The following is a 13,175-nucleotide window of genomic DNA, read 5'->3' as shown; positions in this document are numbered from 1 at the left end:
GAGTAATATTTGGGGGAGGGATATGTTACCATGGAAGCGATAATTCTCTTTAAAAGTGGGATCTTCCACCTGCGTACTGCAGGGTTCCTTGCAATTCCTTTCCATGTTTTCAGTAAAGTACCAGCTCTTGGTCTCATCAAAGATAGTGAAAAGCAAAGCAAATTCCTGCACTGTCACTTGTCGCCCATGAGCAGGGCTCAGTGTGTTCCTGTGGCAGATCAGAAGGGGTCCAATCAAGCCTGTGTGCATATCTTTTTCCTAGAGAGAGAAAACATCAACCCCATCAGTATAAGTTCTTTCACCTACGAACCAGAATAGGTTATTATCGACTTTTATGGCACTCTGACTTGCTTCCTATCTGCCCACAGTACAATTCATCTTCTTCGGTAGATTCCAGAGTGATATTTCTAAAACACAAATAGGATGTCAAACTTCCTATCTGAAACCTTTCATTGTGCTTAGGACAAATACCAAAATTCTTAGCATACAACACCAAGATCATTTCTTTTAAACTAGAAAGTAGTGAGCACAGTGGAGCCCTGCTTACCAGGTCAACATCAGAGAAATAAGCCCAGGCTTTGCAGTCAAATTCATCTTCAGTGGGTGCCATATGTTGTTGCACTTCCCAAAAGTAAGTTTTGGTTTCATTAGGCTTGACAAAATTTTTTCTAGGTTCTGCTTCTTGTTTCTGATCATCTTTGTAAGAAATGAGGCTGGAATAGAAGGAGTAGGGACGAGAGGCCTGGTTTTTGAAAGTTACCTGCAGAGCAAAACAAACAAATGAAAAATCAAATGCAAGAATCATCCCTTAGGCTATGAAAGTCCTAAGCCTAAGGGTCACATCCCTAATAGGAATGCCCTTCTTTTGGTCTTTATCCAAAATTGTAACGCCCTGGAAGAAGAGGCGAAGAAGATGTTGTTAGAACCCAAGCTTGAAGATCTATGAAGGAAATTCTGAAGAATTTTTTATTCTAAATTGAAGACATGAACTCACATTTATGAAGGAGAAAAGTATTAAGTACTTAAGAGTAATTCTAAAGTAAGAGGGAAATTGTCACCATGGGGGTATTAAACGACTATCACCCCAGGAGTTAATAATGACATATGAAGTACTTCATGAGAAATTCCAGGATCAGTGTATATGATCTTTGAAAAAGAAGGCCGGGGATTTAGCTCAGTGGCACCACTCTTGCCTCGCAAGCAAGCGCAACGTCTTAAGCTGGATCCCCAGTTTTAAAACAAAAAAAGCTAAATGGATGCATATCGAGGCCATCCTCTTAAGTGAAATAAACAGGACACACATGTGTAAATACCGAATAGTTTCTCTGGTGTGAGAAACTGAAAGTGTAAATAAGGATGAAAATGATTAAAATGAATAATTGATAATTTGAAATAGGAAGAAAAGGTCCAAAGGGGTAGGGGTGGTGGGAGAGGAAGGGGAAAGGGAAGAAGGGAACGGAAAAATTATGAGAAAAGAAAAAAATGGAAATGAAATCTATGTAAATAGGGAAGGGTGGAGGGGGTGAAGGGCGCATAGGTAATGGGGACAAATAAGAACCAAGATCCATCGTGTACAGGTACAAGCACCCAGTGATAAATGTAAACGAATTGTATACCTAAAATGGACCAATAAAAGAATTTAAGGAAAAAATAAAATAAAAAATATAAAAATTGTATTTTAGATCTTTAAAATTATACATTTATTATAGAACATAGGGAGAGTAAAATGAAATTCAAATAAAAATATACCCACAATCCTATCATTTTAGGCCCTTTTGTATTCTTAGTATAATCATAAATAGAGAAAATGGATAGCTATTTTTGGAAAAACTACTTTGGGTAGTAGATATTATCCAAAGAAATATTAAAGAGAAAAGCACTCCTTCCGAAAAAGACAAACTTTCATTAGGATTAGAGGTCCCACTTGACCTAGTTATTCCCTCGTTGTGGATCCTCCCTAAAGAATTAAAAGCATCACACCATAGTGATATATGTGCACCTATGTTTATAGCAGCACAGTTTATAATAGCTAAATCTTGGAAACGGCCCAAGTGCCCATCAACTGATGAATGGATAAAGAAGATGTGACTTTTTTTATACCATGGAGTACTACTCAGCCATAAAGAAAGATAAACTTGAGACATTTATAGCTAAATGGATGCAACTTGAGACTATACTCTTAAGTAAAATAAATCGGACACACATGAGTAAATATCACATTGTCTCTCTAGTGTGAGAAACTGAAAGGGTAAATAAGGACCAAAATGTATAATAGATAATGTGGAATAGGAAGAAACTGTTCAAAAGGAAAGGGAAACTGTGAAAGGGGGAGGGAGGGAAACGGGAAAAAATGGAAACAAAGCTTTTGTGAATAAGGGGGGAGGGGAGGTTGAAGGGAGGGAAGGGGGATGGTAGACAAAGAGGCATCAAGCTGTATCGTGTACAGGTACAAACTCCCTTTGATGAATGTGATCGTTATGTATATTTAAATTGTACCAATAAAATTAATTAATTAAAAAAATCCAAAAAAACCAAAAACGGCAAACTTTCAAAAGACACTGATAATTCATAACAAAATCTTAAAATATTCAGGTCCATTGCACTTCTGGAGTTTTATCCTGGGAAAAGGACCGTGATCACAGAATTATTTATATAGTGAAAAAAAGAAAGTGTCTAAAAGGTTGTTCAAAATAAATGACTATGTAAACCGCAGCTCCGTAAATTCACAGAACAGACGATTACACAGTCATTCCTACGGAGGAAATGTTTTTTGTTTGTTTGCTTGAGACAGGGTCTCACCATTTAGTTCAGGCTGGCCTTGAACTCACTATGCAGCCCAGGCTGGCCTCAAACTCACAGCGATCCTCCTGCCCCAGCCTCCAGGGTGCTGGGATTACAGGAGTGCACTACCACACCCAGCCAGGAAATGCTTTTGATGACATAAGAAATGTTTATTCCATGATAGTATTCAAAAACTAAGGAACAATTATATATGGTATAATTTCAAATACATAAAGAGAAAAGTACAGAGGAAAAATCTAATAATGTACACTAAAATGATAATTAAGATATTATTTTTCAACTCCTTTATTTTTCTGCACTTTAAAATTTCTCAGCTCGGCGTGGTGGTGCCCATCTGTAATCCTAGCACTTGGGAACTGGGGTGAGAAGACCACAATTTTGAGCCCAGTCTGACCAACTTAGCGACTTAGCTAGATCCCACCTCAAAATAAAAAATAAAATGGGCTGGGTGTGTAGTTCAGTGGCAGAGTATGTGCTTCACATGCTTAAGGTCCTGAGTTTCACCCCCACCTGGCACCACCCAGCACAATTCAAAAGCAAGAATACATTATTTTTATAATCAGAAACAAAATAAACATGTAGAATTAATTTTCTTGTAATTTCTTTGTCCTTAACTCACCACAATATTATCTTCAACTTCTGCTCTTAGGTATGGCCCCAAGAGTCCCAAGTGTTCGTTTAATTCTCCACGGTATAAAGGTTGAGTAAAAGAACCATCAGTAAATTCCTGGAAAACTACTTTCTTGAACTGATAGGCACTGCCACTCTGATCCCTGGAGACAAAGCAGAGAAAAAGCAATACCCTGATGAACCTACTGAGTGAAAATGCCTCACATCTTTGCCTTCCCTGTATTTGCAATACATTTAGCAGAACTGATGGTGGATTCCAAGTGCCATGGGGCAGGGAGGAGAGAAAGAAGGATTTTTTTTGGTCAAAATGTCTTTTTTTTTTTTTTTTTCTTGGTACCGGGGATTGAACTGCGGACCTTGTGCTTGCAAGGCAGGCGGCAGCACCACTGAGCTAAATCCTCAGCCCCAAAATGTCATTTTTAGACATGTAGCACGTTTTAACAAATCAGTTACATGTGCAACTGCTTATAACATAAAAGGAAATACATTTTTAATAATTTCCTCATCACTGTTAAATTCACTTGCAAATAAATGTAAGTAGCAAGGCAGAACTATGTGTTTCCACATACTGACCAGTGCAACGCTGACAATTATAACTAAGGTATCCAGGAAGCCTGAAAATGAAGATTTAACTTAAGACAAATAAATTTGCTTCCATTAAAAAGAAAAGTAAAATATTTTTGACTTGTAAATTACACATATTATAAGCAAAAGCAATCACTTTTAAACTCTATTTTCATCTTAAATAAATGACAATTCAAGAATTAAAGAATTTTGAAAAACATCAAGAAACAAAAGGAAAATTAGCAGTGTGCACTTAAAAACTGCTGAGTAGGGCCGGGGATTTAGCTCAGTGGTTTCGCCACCTGCTGCACAAGCGCAAGGACCAGAGTTCGATCCCGGGTACCAAAAAAAAAAAAAAAAAAAAAAAAAATCAAAACAAAAAACTGCTAAGTAGAACAAATGAAACCAAATATTAACCATTTCTCACTTTACCATGAATATTGGCACTATTTATTTCATATCTATGTCTGTTTCGATGCATAAAAATCTTAATAAAACTGAATGGTTAGGTCAGTCCATTTTTTCTTCAACAAAAGAATTTCTAACTTCTAGATTTCAAAAATTGCACTCTTGCATTTGTGTTTTAGTATAAACAAAACACTAATATATTTCTTTTATATCAGTGGCAATCAAGTAATAGGCATAAGATACTTTTTAAAAGGTTAAGACGTTTTGTGAATGCTGTCATTAAAAAATATCCTGTACAGAATCACAATCCTGACAGAATCTATCTAGTGCACACACAAGTGCCCCATTGTTTTGATTTCACGGTCCTTTTTTTCACAAAAACTTATTCTAAAGAATAATTGGGGGCTAAACACCCATGGCTCTGGGCAGCAGTGATTACAGTGAACAACATCCACCCACAAAGAGACTCATGTCCGTAAGATTTTCAGACTAAAAGAGTAAAGCCTTTTGCGCACTGACAATACGTATCAGACATCGGCTAGGCCACAGTGGAGGGTAGTGACTTATATCAAAAGGATACACTAGCAGCTGGTGCTGCCGCCTGCCTTGCAAGCACAAGGTCCGCAGTTCAATCCCCGGTACCAAGAAAAAAAAAAAAAAAAGACATTTTGACCAAAAAAAATCCTTCTTTCTCTCCTCCCTGCCCCATGGCACTTGGAATCCACCATCAGTTCTGCTAAATGTATTGCAAATACAGGGAAGGCAAAGATGTGAGGCATTTTCACTCAGTAGGTTCATCAGGGTATTGCTTTTTCTCTGCTTTGTCTCCAGGGATCAGAGTGGCAGTGCCTATCAGTTCAAGAAAGTAGTTTTCCAGGAATTTACTGATGGTTCTTTTACTCAACCTTTATACCGTGGAGAATTAAACGAACACTTGGGACTCTTGGGGCCATACCTAAGAGCAGAAGTTGAAGATAATATTGTGGTGAGTTAAGGACAAAGAAATTACAAGAAAATTAATTCTACATGTTTATTTTGTTTCTGATTATAAAAATAATGTATTCTTGCTTTTGAATTGTGCTGGGTGGTGCCAGGTGGGGGTGAAACTCAGGACCTTAAGCATGTGAAGCACATACTCTGCCACTGAACTACACACCCAGCCCATTTTATTTTTTATTTTGAGGTGGGATCTAGCTAAGTCGCTAAGTTGGTCAGACTGGGCTCAAAATTGTGGTCTTCTCACCCCAGTTCCCAAGTGCTAGGATTACAGATGGGCACCACCACGCCGAGCTGAGAAATTTTAAAGTGCAGAAAAATAAAGGAGTTGAAAAATAATATCTTAATTATCATTTTAGTGTACATTATTAGATTTTTCCTCTGTACTTTTCTCTTTATGTATTTGAAATTATACCATATATAATTGTTCCTTAGTTTTTGAATACTATCATGGAATAAACATTTCTTATGTCATCAAAAGCATTTCCTGGCTGGGTGTGGTAGTGCACTCCTGTAATCCCAGCACCCTGGAGGCTGGGGCAGGAGGATCGCTGTGAGTTTGAGGCCAGCCTGGGCTGCATAGTGAGTTCAAGGCCAGCCTGAACTAAATGGTGAGGCCCTGTCTCAAGCAAACAAACAAAAAACATTTCCTCCGTAGGAATGACTGTGTAATCGTCTGTTCTGTGAATTTACGGAGCTGCGGTTTACATAGTCATTTATTTTGAACAACCTTTTAGACACTTTCTTTTTTTCACTATATAAATAATTCTGTGATCACGGTCCTTTTCCCAGGATAAAACTCCAGAAGTGCAATGGACCTGAATATTTTAAGATTTTGTTATGAATTATCAGTGTCTTTTGAAAGTTTGCCGTTTTTGGTTTTTTTGGATTTTTTTAATTAATTAATTTTATTGGTACAATTTAAATATACATAACGATCACATTCATCAAAGGGAGTTTGTACCTGTACACGATACAGCTTGATGCCTCTTTGTCTACCATCCCCCTTCCCTCCCTTCAACCTCCCCTCCCCCCTTATTCACAAAAGCTTTGTTTCCATTTTTTCCCGTTTCCCTCCCTCCCCCTTTCACAGTTTCCCTTTCCTTTTGAACAGTTTCTTCCTATTCCACATTATCTATTATACATTTTGGTCCTTATTTACCCTTTCAGTTTCTCACACTAGAGAGACAATGTGATATTTACTCATGTGTGTCCGATTTATTTTACTTAAGAGTATAGTCTCAAGTTGCATCCATTTAGCTATAAATGTCTCAAGTTTATCTTTCTTTATGGCTGAGTAGTACTCCATGGTATAAAAAAAGTCACATCTTCTTTATCCATTCATCAGTTGATGGGCACTTGGGCCGTTTCCAAGATTTAGCTATTATAAACTGTGCTGCTATAAACATAGGTGCACATATATCACTATGGTGTGATGCTTTTAATTCTTTAGGGAGGATCCACAACGAGGGAATAACTAGGTCAAGTGGGACCTCTAATCCTAATGAAAGTTTGTCTTTTTCGGAAGGAGTGCTTTTCTCTTTAATATTTCTTTGGATAATATCTACTACCCAAAGTAGTTTTTCCAAAAATAGCTATCCATTTTCTCTATTTATGATTATACTAAGAATACAAAAGGGCCTAAAATGATAGGATTGTGGGTATATTTTTATTTGAATTTCATTTTACTCTCCCTATGTTCTATAATAAATGTATAATTTTAAAGATCTAAAATACAATTTTTATATTTTTTATTTTATTTTTTCCTTAAATTCTTTTATTGGTCCATTTTAGGTATACAATTCGTTTACATTTATCACTGGGTGCTTGTACCTGTACACGATGGATCTTGGTTCTTATTTGTCCCCATTACCTATGCGCCCTTCACCCCCTCCACCCTTCCCTATTTACATAGATTTCATTTCCATTTTTTTCTTTTCTCATAATTTTTCCGTTCCCTTCTTCCCTTTCCCCTTCCTCTCCCACCACCCCTACCCCTTTGGACCTTTTCTTCCTATTTCAAATTATCAATTATTCATTTTAATCATTTTCATCCTTATTTACACTTTCAGTTTCTCACACCAGAGAAACTATTCGGTATTTACACATGTGTGTCCTGTTTATTTCACTTAAGAGGATGGCCTCGATATGCATCCATTTAGCTTTTTTTGTTTTAAAACTGGGGATCCAGCTTAAGACGTTGCGCTTGCTTGCGAGGCAAGAGTGGTGCCACTGAGCTAAATCCCCGGCCTTCTTTTTCAAAGATCATATACACTGATCCTGGAATTTCTCATGAAGTACTTCATATGTCATTATTAACTCCTGGGGTGATAGTCGTTTAATACCCCCATGGTGACAATTTCCCTCTTACTTTAGAATTACTCTTAAGTACTTAATACTTTTCTCCTTCATAAATGTGAGTTCATGTCTTCAATTTAGAATAAAAAATTCTTCAGAATTTCCTTCATAGATCTTCAAGCTTGGGTTCTAACAACATCTTCTTCGCCTCTTCTTCCAGGGCGTTACAATTTTGGATAAAGACCAAAAGAAGGGCATTCCTATTAGGGATGTGACCCTTAGGCTTAGGACTTTCATAGCCTAAGGGATGATTCTTGCATTTGATTTTTCATTTGTTTGTTTTGCTCTGCAGGTAACTTTCAAAAACCAGGCCTCTCGTCCCTACTCCTTCTATTCCAGCCTCATTTCTTACAAAGATGATCAGAAACAAGAAGCAGAACCTAGAAAAAATTTTGTCAAGCCTAATGAAACCAAAACTTACTTTTGGGAAGTGCAACAACATATGGCACCCACTGAAGATGAATTTGACTGCAAAGCCTGGGCTTATTTCTCTGATGTTGACCTGGTAAGCAGGGCTCCACTGTGCTCACTACTTTCTAGTTTAAAAGAAATGATCTTGGTGTTGTATGCTAAGAATTTTGGTATTTGTCCTAAGCACAATGAAAGGTTTCAGATAGGAAGTTTGACATCCTATTTGTGTTTTAGAAATATCACTCTGGAATCTACCGAAGAAGATGAATTGTACTGTGGGCAGATAGGAAGCAAGTCAGAGTGCCATAAAAGTCGATAATAACCTATTCTGGTTCGTAGGTGAAAGAACTTATACTGATGGGGTTGATGTTTTCTCTCTCTAGGAAAAAGATATGCACACAGGCTTGATTGGACCCCTTCTGATCTGCCACAGGAACACACTGAGCCCTGCTCATGGGCGACAAGTGACAGTGCAGGAATTTGCTTTGCTTTTCACTATCTTTGATGAGACCAAGAGCTGGTACTTTACTGAAAACATGGAAAGGAATTGCAAGGAACCCTGCAGTACGCAGGTGGAAGATCCCACTTTTAAAGAGAATTATCGCTTCCATGGTAACATATCCCTCCCCCAAATATTACTCACTGTGAAATGCAGCGTGAGCTAGAAACTTGAACATTTTGTAACTTGCCAGTACATGTGTGGGAGTGGAATAGTCATAGATATCAGTATTTCTGGTGAAGTAAAGGGAAAACAACATCTGCAATAGATTTAACACCCTCATCTGTGTCCCTCTTCTCCAGCAATCAATGGCTATGTGATGGACACCCTACCTGGCCTAGTAATGGCTCAGAACCAAAGGATTCGATGGTATTTGCTCAGCATGGGCAGCAATGAAAACATCCATTCGATTCATTTCAGTGGACATGTGTTCACTGTACGAAAAAAAGAAGAGTATAAAATGGCAGTTTACAACCTCTATCCAGGTGTGAGCTAGTTTGCGCTCGCTCTTCTTCCTAGCGTACTTCCTTGTTGAGTACTTACTCTATTTTTATTACTTTGCAATACTGAGGATTAAACCCAGGACCTGAACATTAAGCTCCACCCCTCGCCCTTCTAAAAAGTTCTTATTTCCAGGCAGTGTCTCACTAAGTCACTAAGCTGCCCAGGCTGATCTCGAACTTGTAATCTTCCTGGCTCAGCCTTCAGAGTGCTGTAATTACAGGCGTGCAATAACACTCTCAGCTGAGTACTTAGTTTACATGGTCTAAATTCTGGAGGTGCAATCAGTGAACAAAGCAAACAAGCTCCCTGCTCTCAACTAACTTACTTTTTTCAAGAAACTTCGTACTACAGAGAGATAAGTTAGCAAATCAACAAGATAATTTCAAGTACCTAAAAGTGCTGTAAAGGAAATAGAATAGAATAAATGGATGGCTAACATCATAGCACTTTCCTAAGAATACTTTTTCATTTTCCATCTCAAATCCCACATGACACCAGTAGTTGTCTAAAAAGTGATTTGGTTATGTAGGCAACCACTATATTGACTAAGCATTGCTGACAATGTAGATCAAAATACGATTTTAGTTCTGTGTTGTCTCTAAAACAGATTTAATAGTGGAGGCAAACATCCCATTTCTTCGTAACAAATCTGAGAAGCCCCGTGTCTGTTCTGCTCACTAAAGTAACAAATAGACCTGCAGTAACTTTATTTCACAAATAGAATTCAAGTCAAAATTACAATGTTCACTGCAAGATAGTGATCAAATTTCTGCACTTTTTAACTTCAGTCTTCCCCCACCCAACATGAGCTCACATCAGGCTGGAAGTCTGCACTGGGAGAAGGAGTTATGGTTGAGTCCTCTGCTTCTCCACCTTGTGTTTGTTGTGCTTCCTCCTCCACCACAACCCCTTGCCAGAGGCTGCTTTGAACTCCAGCTCGGATAGATTAAAAGGGAATAAGACTGTTCTAACTTAGAACTGCCGCTATTGTTGTAAGGTACCTCGACACTGTCTACACCTAGCAAGTATTTGAAGAGGACTCTTTCTCTTACAGGGCACTTTCAGGGGCTCCTCAGAGACTCCTTTTTGGAACTGTTCCTCATGAAATCCCCTTTGCCTGGTTGGTTCCACCTTTAATCTGGGTGGCCCCTTGTAACTCATTCCTGACCCCTTCAGCGTTCATCCCAGCTTCTAGGTAGCCCCAGTGGACTGGATTCAAGATGACCTCACCCTGACTCTGTCTCTCTCAGAGCCCACATCTGGTCAATAAGAACTATTCTGTACGCTCTGAAAACCCTCGAGAGTGTAGGCCAGTCCTAATGCAATAGCACTCTCCTGTCTCCATCATCAAAGCATTTGTTCACTTTGTCTCTCACTTCCCAGGAGGGCGATGCTCAAACTCAATCTCGAGTGTCTCCAACTATAGGGACCACACAGGAAGCACTTTGGGTTTGGGGAGTTCAAGAGTGGTGGAACTGAATTTGGTACATCTCCTTTGATATTCTATGAAAACCAGTGTATTTCATGCTCATCTTTTAGTGAAAAGAAATAAATTTTTTTCGTTTTGGTTTTGAAAAGGTGCTTTTGAGACCGTGGAAATGCTACCATCCAGAGCTGGAATTTGGCGGGTAGAATGCCTCATTGGCGAGCACTTGTAGGCCGGGATGAGCACCCTTTTCCTGGTGTACAGCAAGCGTGAGTAACACTGTGAGCAGAGGCTCACTGCCTACCAGCCTATTTCTACACAGCTTGCCTCCTTCTTGGAATGGTAGCCTTTGTCGAGAAATACATACAAATGCATATCGGTTAAATTCAAAATGAATATTGCGGGTAGAAATCATAGTCCTCTGAGAAGGACAGATATGCTGGAAGTTGTATATACTTGGAATATACTCAATAAGCTGGTGCTACCAAACAAGACCTCTTCACTTTCACAACATCAGATTTGGAATTGAAGTTTAATTCAATTACCAAAGATAACTTACAGATATCACTTGAAAGAGTTTGGGGATTTAGCCTTAAACCAGTAAGAGAATTACTACTGGTCTACTTATCTATGGATGCTAGTTTCCTCAGCTGCAAAATATGAATAGTTCTAACACTTGTCTGTTAGAATGAATTAAATGCAATAGCACAATAAAATGTTTAGCACAGTTCTTGGTACATAATAAGCCCTAAAATATTAGTATTTATTGGTGTTCTCCCATTTTCATTGACTTACGTTTAAGAAGCTGAGTTGTATGCACTTTTAGCCCTGTGTTCCCCCCTTTTTGATTTCAGAGTGTCAGATTCCTCTGGGAATGGCTTCTGGGAACATTAGAGATTTTCAGATTACAGCTTCGGGGCAATATGGTAAACACTGTTATTTTTGTTTCAATAACCAGTCTACCTCCATGCTTTTATTAATTCTATTTCATAGATGCATCTAAAATCCATGTCATCCTCTCCATTTCTCACTGTGACCATCTTAATTCAGGCCACCTTCATTTCTCTGGGCGATAACTCTGCCTCCTTAAATATCCTGTCTACTTTCAGTATTGCTCCCTGAAGTTCTTTCTCTTCACTGTAGCAGGAAGCTGCAGTCTCCTGTGAGCAGTAACGTAAAGCTATTTGTAAGACCCGCTACCTGTTTTTGTATATGTGAGTTAAGAACAGTTTTTCCGGGCCGGGGATTTAGCTCAGTGGTTCCACCGCCTGCCTCGAAAGCACAAGGACCTGAGTTCGATCCCCGGTACAAAAAAAATAAAGAAAGAAAGAAAGAAAGAATAGTTTTTCCATTTTTAAATTATTTTAAAAAGAATATTTCATGACATGAAAATTATAAAATGAAAACTTTAGTGCCCATAATAAAGTCTTATGTTGGGATACAGCCATGCCTATTCATTTACATCTTATCTATGGCTACAACAGCACTTGTGTAACAGAGCACATATAATCTACCATTATTAAATTATTTGCACTCTGGCCCTTGACAGAAAAATAATTGCCAACCCCTATTTTAGAGGGGAAAAAATTCCCCCTTGTAAAAGGCTAGAAAGTTATTTTTAAACACTAGTACTATTTGGAAGGACTGTATTTTTTTATTTATTTTAATTTATTTTGCTAGTTTTTAAATTTTTGCTTTCTGATTTGTCTCCAGTGAACATATGTTGTGTAATAATAAGTTTTATCACTTGGCAGTGCTGGTAACAAATTGTAGTATCAGCTAATTGGAAGTGCTAGTTAAGTCAACAAAATTATTAGATTTTAGAAAATGAGATATACAACAATGACAAGCAAAACCTTAGGGAGAAATCAGTACTGCTAGGCTACAAAGCTTTGTATGCCTTTGTCTATCTTCTCCACAACTAAGATGAACCTTTCTCGAAAGGATGATGTCATTCCCAACTGTCTAGGACCAATCCAGTTGAATATAATCTCTCTCCTCTTTCTTGGGCAAAGGACAGTGGGCTCCAAAGCTGGCCAGACTTCATTACTCGGGATTGATCAACGCCTGGAGTACCAAAGAACCTTTTTCCTGGATCAAGGTTAGAATTCCTCTTATTCATCTCACAAGCTCAAAGTGTTATACATATCCCTTATACTGTAGTCATTCCTACCAAAACTCAGTTAACAGACAAGGAAACTGAAGAATAAAATGGTTTGTGGTTTGTACAAAAACACTCATGAACAGAAGATTTGGGAACATAATTGAGTATACTGATATGTCCTATTTCTTTATATTGGGATTAGAACATCTGAATACTTTCTACTACATCGAACTCATCCCCTCCCCAAATCGTGTTTTCTATTTTAGATGTCTCCAACTAAGTAGGTATCCTTGAGCCCTCCAGTACTCTGTATTTTAACACAAAAACACGTAACTCAAACCACTGTATCACAAGCAAAGAAATTGTAGCTTCCTTTCTAAAACTGAACCTGTGTCCCTCATAAATTCTATACCCCTGGGTAGTAGGAAATACCTACTTAAATTTAGTCCAATCTGGAGAACTAAGATAGGTTA

The 13,175-nt window shown here is 38.2% G+C and overlaps 2 protein-coding genes and 2 long non-coding RNA genes across 6 annotated transcripts in view; 2 read left to right on the top strand and 2 right to left on the bottom strand.

Annotated features, from left to right (window-relative positions):
- Positions 1 to 189, bottom strand: part of LOC147820536 (coagulation factor VIII-like) — a 131,240-nt gene extending 131,051 nt beyond the window's left edge. Inside the window, exon 1 of the mRNA XM_087204134.1 lies at positions 30 to 189. The gene's annotated coding sequence lies outside the window, so the exon portion shown is untranslated. The remainder of the gene's footprint in view (positions 1 to 29) is intronic.
- Positions 190 to 195: 6 nt separating this feature from the next.
- LOC147820535 (uncharacterized) lies at positions 196 to 3,608 on the bottom strand. The gene is made up of 3 exons (XR_015448427.1): positions 3,422 to 3,608; positions 548 to 760; positions 196 to 258 (listed from the first exon to the last, which is right to left on the bottom strand). It is a non-coding gene; the product is annotated as an uncharacterized LOC147820535 (long non-coding RNA).
- Positions 3,609 to 5,206: 1,598 nt separating this feature from the next.
- LOC147820534 (uncharacterized) lies at positions 5,207 to 8,615 on the top strand. Its single transcript, XR_015448433.1, has 3 exons — positions 5,207 to 5,389; positions 8,051 to 8,263; positions 8,553 to 8,615. It is a non-coding gene; the product is annotated as an uncharacterized LOC147820534 (long non-coding RNA).
- A 6-nt stretch (positions 8,616 to 8,621) lies between these two features.
- Clic2 (CLIC family member 2) overlaps positions 8,622 to 13,175 on the top strand; it is a 92,739-nt gene continuing 88,185 nt past the window's right edge. For 2 of the 3 annotated variants that reach the window (XR_015448431.1, XM_087204137.1), the window contains exons 1-5: positions 8,622 to 8,781; positions 8,971 to 9,153; positions 10,751 to 10,867; positions 11,453 to 11,524; positions 12,614 to 12,699. The gene's annotated coding sequence lies outside the window, so the exon portion shown is untranslated. The remainder of the gene's footprint in view (positions 8,782 to 8,970; positions 9,154 to 10,750; positions 10,868 to 11,452; positions 11,525 to 12,613; positions 12,700 to 13,175) is intronic. The other variant, XM_087204136.1, reaches the window with a different exon arrangement.

The sequence above is a fragment of the Heterocephalus glaber genome, unplaced genomic scaffold (assembly GCF_053883595.1).
Source record: "Heterocephalus glaber isolate CG9 unplaced genomic scaffold, H.glaber_assembly_v1.0 deba00001863, whole genome shotgun sequence".
NCBI classification, from domain to species: Eukaryota; Metazoa; Chordata; class Mammalia; order Rodentia; family Bathyergidae; genus Heterocephalus; species Heterocephalus glaber.
This window is presented reverse-complemented; position numbering and strand designations above follow the sequence as displayed.